General features: G+C 34.0%; 1 pseudogene; it reads right to left on the bottom strand.

Moving 5' to 3' along the window:
- Nucleotides 1-1,227: 1,227 nt before the first annotated feature.
- Nucleotides 1,228-2,901, bottom strand: LOC109258457 (neuropilin and tolloid-like protein 2; annotated as a pseudogene).
- Nucleotides 2,902-6,554: the final 3,653 nt, after the last annotated feature.

Here is a 6,554-nt window from a genome sequence, read left to right as displayed (position 1 = left end):
AAAAAAAACTGAATAAACTGAGGGTTGATGGGGATGGGAGGGAGTGAAAGTGGGTGATGGGCATTGAGGAGGGCACCTGTTGGGATGAACACTGGGTTTTGTATGGAAACTAATTTGACAATAAATTTCATATTAAAAAAATAGAAAAATATATTGTACCAAGTAAGAAGCAACCTGAAGGCTTTTATAGTTTCTTTGGAATTTTCCTTCAACTCTCATACAACCTTGGTTACAATATGCCATATGATATACCAATACAAAGGAAGAAAATTCATCTTCTTATAAAAATAATAGGAAACACAAATATGGTGATGAGAAATACTAGAAATAAATATAATTACAGGCCTCCCCCAAAATTAATTAAATTATTTTGCTCACAGGAATGAATGGGCTATCACTGAATGTGACCAAATTTTGGAAATTTCAAAGGATTTCTGGAGGTTTTAATCTTTTTCCAGTTTTTAGTTGTAACTGGAAAGGGTGCATAAGTTCTAGGATTATTAAATCTTCTAGTATAAGTAAGAATATATATATGACTTAAAGGTCATAATCATATCATCTACTGTTCACAAAGTAAATACTCAAGATCCAGTAATTAAAAGTCAATAGTATAAAAATGAGTCAAGAAGAAACAGATGGATGTAACACAACTCTGGGTCTTCATTGACATTTACACAGTAACTAGTTATATTTTGACAAATTCTAGAACAGATGCCTATATTGAAATATGTTTGGTACATTAACGATTTATATTTGTGTAATTAACTGAAATGGTAAAATCACTGACTTATAAAACAAGTTAAATTTATAGAAAAGAAAAACAAAAAGAAATGTAAAGAAAAATCTTACTTTCAATCTTATTGTGGGATCAAAATATTGACAAGTTGTATCAATCAAGAGCAGTATGAATTCCTGTTGCTAAGACTAACAGGCAGTTTGAGCTTGGTTCTGCACAGCCATTTCCCTCTTCAAATGCTATTTAACTGGTACTTAGTTTATGTGACACCAAGAAATGAATTATTATTATTTTTTTTCACTGAATGGAGTAAGTTCCTTGGTTAGTTTAACTTATAGACTGCCTGAAATAATAGAAACTTCACCATTACAGTACGTTAATGGGAAATGATGGTCTTTCTAGTTTTGAATGGGTTGGCTGCTGAGCAGTATGGTGCTCTGTAGGCTACATACAAACATATGCAATAACTTAATATCCCCTTTAGTAGAAGATTAAAAATCCATTGATATGGATGCCTTTCCAGAATCTTCTTGCCCATTAAAGTAAATTTCACAAGGAATCTCTTCCATTACTCTGTCTTTTAGGGCCTGTTAAGGGCACTCACCTGCCTGTTTGAAAGTGTATCTACTCTTTTTTGAAGGTGCTATTAAATTTTTTCATTGTCTGTGGTTGTGCAAAATCATTAGTGAAAGGCAGTTCAGTGGAATTCAGATTGGTCTTGTTTGTTTGATATTGGGTGCTTGAAATCCTCAGTGATGGTCATAAATGCACCGAGAGGCAGTGGAAGAGCACTGCATCTTCTGGTAGTTGTCCAGTTCTTCTGACAAGTTGGCTAGGTCTGCAGAAATTTCTTTGCCTTTAGTGAAAACAGTTCATAATGAGGAGGATCAAACACTTCCTGAAATCTAGTTTTATTAAAAGCAGTTTTGAAAGCCATGGCCGTTTTTGAAGATGTTTCACTTGTACTAAAATTTAAATAATGACAAGGAGAAAGACAACCCTTGTTGTAATGCCACTAATTGTTCCATGAGTTTTAGTGATTTGTTCTAATAGTCCTGCTTGTTTCTTTATTCACAATAATTTTCATCCAAGGGCATGCACAATTCTGAACACCATTACAGATTAAGGAATTATTGGTGCACATGTTGCTTTGGGAAAAGAAAGAGCTAACTGTACAAGCAGGTTTCACAAAGAAGTAAAGAGCATACTGAACCTGCTTAGTTGACCACCTTAGTTCTCCCACATTCGGATCACTCCAACTCCTATTTTCAGCATTATATCATTGGCCACAGTACTGCAAAACTTATCCTTCAGATTTTTAATAGAACTGCCTCCATGATAAACTGCAACAAATTTTCTATTGCATTAATTTAGGTGTAATCTAGAAGTCTCAAATAATTCTTGGCTTTTGGAGTAGCTTTAATTGTCCTTATGCAATCAACTACTTGGCCAGGCTTTGTTGTTTCTTCTTTTCTACCTGACTGGAACATACATTCTATCAGCTCCCAAGAGCTAAAACTGGCAATCTGGGATGGAATTTAAAATACCCTCTAGGTAAGTAAAGTCTGGATCTGGAATAAATGAATATTTTGCCTGAAATCCCAATCCTTCAAGTACTTCATAAGAATTAAATTTAATCCACACAAATATCTCTGTTGATCTAATTAGTGGAGGGCTTTTCACACCACAGTAACAAACTGTAAGGGGAGAGAAACAAAATGGCCTGTCTCGAACTTTCAAGTGGTCAAACTGACATCCAAACGATAGTTCTATATAATGTTCATCAAAAGCCAACTCTATTCTTTGACATGGAACAACTTCCAAAATGTAGGAACACTCCTTGTTTGGTGGATAAGATTCAGGATAATTTGATGAAGTAAAATGACCTCCATTGCTGATTGGAACCCAAATGGTACACTGGGTTGCAGGAACATGCTTAATTCCAACATTTTGTCCATCAGTGAGGGCCACATAAAACTTATCCTTTCTATACTTGCATATAGCTAATTATCAGATTTTAGTGCTCTTCTCATAAATAAGTGGACACTCAAGGATCACCCGACATTTGAGGAAACCTTCTTGGTTCCTTCCACTCCAATCCCTTCCACTACAAGTATTGCTATTAACAACACTTTGAGAACCACGCAAAGCTGTTCCAGAGCCATGTTTCCAAGTGGCCTGGCACTTTGTGGAGGGCTGAAGCAACAGTAAGGAAGAAGGGGTGGTGGTTCAGCACTCACAGCATGGTGTGGTGGCAGTCCCACTCTGTTCCCATTATTGGCCACCAGGCTGCCTCCCCATGAGGCAGGGCTCAGGTCCTGCAGCCCACCATGCCGAAGTCCCACCAACCCGTGAGCTCTCACACTGCTCAAGCCCCCTCAACCACTACAGGTGCCACCTCCTGCTCCTCTGTACTCTCTCTCATGAAGTGGCAGGAATTGGGAGCCCAGGCTTTGAGTTTCTTTTCTCATCACAATGGAATGAAACTATAGTGAAACTGACAAAACTTTAGCTAGTTTTACTAAGGGAAAAGAAAGTTAATTAAAATTACTAAGGTCAGATATTAATGTGAGAACAATACTAACAATTTTGTTAAAATAAAAGGATTAAAAAACAATAGCAGGAGCAATTCTACACCAAAAAAAAAAAAAAAAAAAAAAGATAACCTAGAGGAAATGGATAAATTCCTAAAAACACACCAACTACCAAATGTGACTCAAGTAGAAACTCTGAATAGACCTATATTGTACAAGGAGATTGAATATGTAATCAAAAACCTCCAACACAGTAAATCTTAGGACCTGATAGCTTCACTGGTGAATTCCATGAAATTTAAGAAATAAATGAACACCATTTTTTTTTCAAACTCTTCTGAAAAATTGAAGAGAGATTTTCTAAATCAGTGTTAGGCCAGTATTATCCTGATACCAAAATCAGACATAGACAGTACAAGAAAAGAAAACCACAGACCAATATCCCATATGAATATTAATGCAAAACTTCTCAAATGAATATTGGCAAAAGTATTCAGTAGCATATTAAAAGGATTATATATTATGACTAAGTGATAATTATTCCTGAAAGGCAAGGATGATTCAACATACAAATATAAAACATTTTAGTATACTATATTAAGAGAATTAAGGAAAAGAATCACTATTATCTCAGTTGATTCAGAAAGAAAAAAAACGTTTGACATATTATAACACTCATTTATGATAAAAGTGCTAAATAAAGTAGGAATATAACTTCCTCAACATGAGAAAGACCAAATATGAAAAACTCACAGCTATCATAATACTCAAAGATGAAAGATGGAAAGATCTTCTATTCAACCTAGTAATGAAGGTCCCAGATATAGAAATTAGGCAATAAAAGAAATAAAAGACATTCAAATTGGAAAGGAACAAGTAAGATTGTCTCTGCAGATGACATGATTTTTTAATAGATTTTTTAAAGTTACTTTGTTTATTTGTCGGGGAGAGTGGCAGAGAGAGAGGGAGAGAGATTCCCAAGAAGGCTCCTCATTCTCGGTGCAGAGCTGGATGTGGGGCGCAATCTTACAAACCATGGGATCATGACCTGAGCTGAAAAACTGGATCCTTAACTGACTGAGCCACCCAGGTGCCCTGACATGATTTTAACTATAGAAAATCATTAAGATTACACACACACACACACACACACACACACACACACACACACACACAAATGCTGTTAGAATTAATAAGTTCAGCAAAGTTGCAAAATACAAAGTCAAAACAAATATTGGTTGCATTTCTGATACTAGAGGTGGAAAAATTTGAAAAGGAAATTTTTAAAAATTAATTTATAATACAATCAAGAAGAAAGATATATTTAGGACTAAATTTAATCAAGAAGGTGAAAGAATTCTACACTAAAATCTACAAAACATTGCTGAAAGAAATTAAAGTAGACCAAAATAAAAAGAAAAACAACCCATGTTCATAAGACTTAATATTATTAGAATAAAAATACTATTCAAAGAGATCTACAGAGCAGGACACTTCAAAGGGAAGAGCACTCTAAAGTAGAAAAATCCCCTACTTTTCAAAGGGGAAAAATTAAATCACCTGAGAATAATTGAAATCTGTTTCAATCATACATCAATTATATATTCTTTTCAATTGCAGTTGCACAGGTATGTCCCTGTATGTAGAAAAACTGTCCTTCTTCAGGCTATTCCTGCTAAGGAGCTGTTCAGAATCAGGGCAGAGATGAGGAGTTAGTACTACCTCAATCTTTGATTTTATGTTAACTTCTTTTAGGAAATAGGGACACAGACTTCCTAACTGTATTTACAATGTAAATGATATTTTCTCTTTCATTTCCTATATCTTTTCATGCTTAAACCAATTATCCACATAATTGATTCAGTACCCTCCTTCCTTTTAATCAGCATGCTGTACGGTCTTGATTTTAATCACTGACTGCTCCTTGTTTTCTAATTGCTCATCCTAATAAAGTCTGTGATATGAAAGTAATCTATACAGTTAGAGAGGGCAAAAGGGGCCTCCAGTGAATATGGTGTAGTAAATTCATGTAAATAGAGCTTTGACAGAAAAAAAATATTAAAAAAATAAAAAGGATATAGCCAGGATCATAAAGGATACCAACATACCCATTCACCAGAAACAGAACTAAAATGCAGTGAAGTTATCAAAGCTGAGGTCAGGGCTTAAACGCTATAACCTGAAAACAAGCATTGGTTTCCAGGAATCAGGCCATGAGTAAAATGAGACTAAAATTGCTCTACTTGGTATAAAGGACAGACAGTGAGAAATACTATGAAACTGACCAATAGAAGAAACTGACCAAATTGTACTACTTGTGGGCAAAACTTGTGGGATAAGGCTTAAGTGGCATTTGGAACAAATTTATAGCAGTACATGCATTTATTAAAATCATGAAAGATGTAATAAAGAAGCTATAAAAATCACAGAATAAACCAATAGAAAATTGAAGAAAGATAAAAAGTTAACAGAAGGAAGTAATGGAATAGAAACAAACAATATAGGGAATTTAAAAAAACAAAATATGATTCTTTAAAAAAACAAGATTGGTAAAAGAGCTTAGCAAAACTAATCAAGAAAGACAAAAGTCATACAACTACAGAGAAAGTAGAGGTAAACAATCATAAAATAGTATAAATGATATTATAGCAATACATTTGAAACCCTCAATGAAATGAATAATTTCCTAGAAAATATAAATTACCAAAATTATTTACTGATAAAAAATAGAAAGCCTGACTATATCAATAATCATTAAATAAATTAAATCAGTGATAATAATTTCCACTAAAAATTGGCACTAGCCCCTGGTGATTTTAACAGGTGATTTTTATCAAACATCAAGAAAATAAGAATCTAATTTATGTTAAGTGTTCAGAGAACAGAGAAATAAAGAAAACCCTAAGCCACCACTTGGTAAAATTGTGTAGCCATGGGAATACTCATACACTACTAATGGGAATGTAAACAATTTCATGTACATTGTTTAGACAATAATTTGGTGGTATCTAGTAGATTTGGTGATAGATCTACCTTTTAATCCAACAACACAGGGCATAGAAATATCTTTAGAAGTAGAGAAACTTTCACACATTTATACAGTATCCTCAGAGTATTTTCTTTTTCTTGTAGTACTACTAGTAACACCTAAAATAATCAAAAGAAACTAAAAGTGCACCAACAAGAGAACAAACTGGAAAACACTCAAACAATGGAAGAGTACATAGCAATTAAAATGAAAAACTAGAGCTACTTGTATCAATATTATTTTAAGCTCGAAAACA

Source organism: Panthera pardus, unplaced genomic scaffold, assembly GCF_024362965.1.
Source record: "Panthera pardus isolate Hobbes unplaced genomic scaffold, ASM2436296v1 HiC_scaffold_27, whole genome shotgun sequence".
NCBI classification, from domain to species: domain Eukaryota; kingdom Metazoa; phylum Chordata; class Mammalia; order Carnivora; family Felidae; genus Panthera; species Panthera pardus.
Note: the sequence above shows the minus strand (reverse complement) of the source record. Positions and strands in the feature narration are given on the sequence as shown.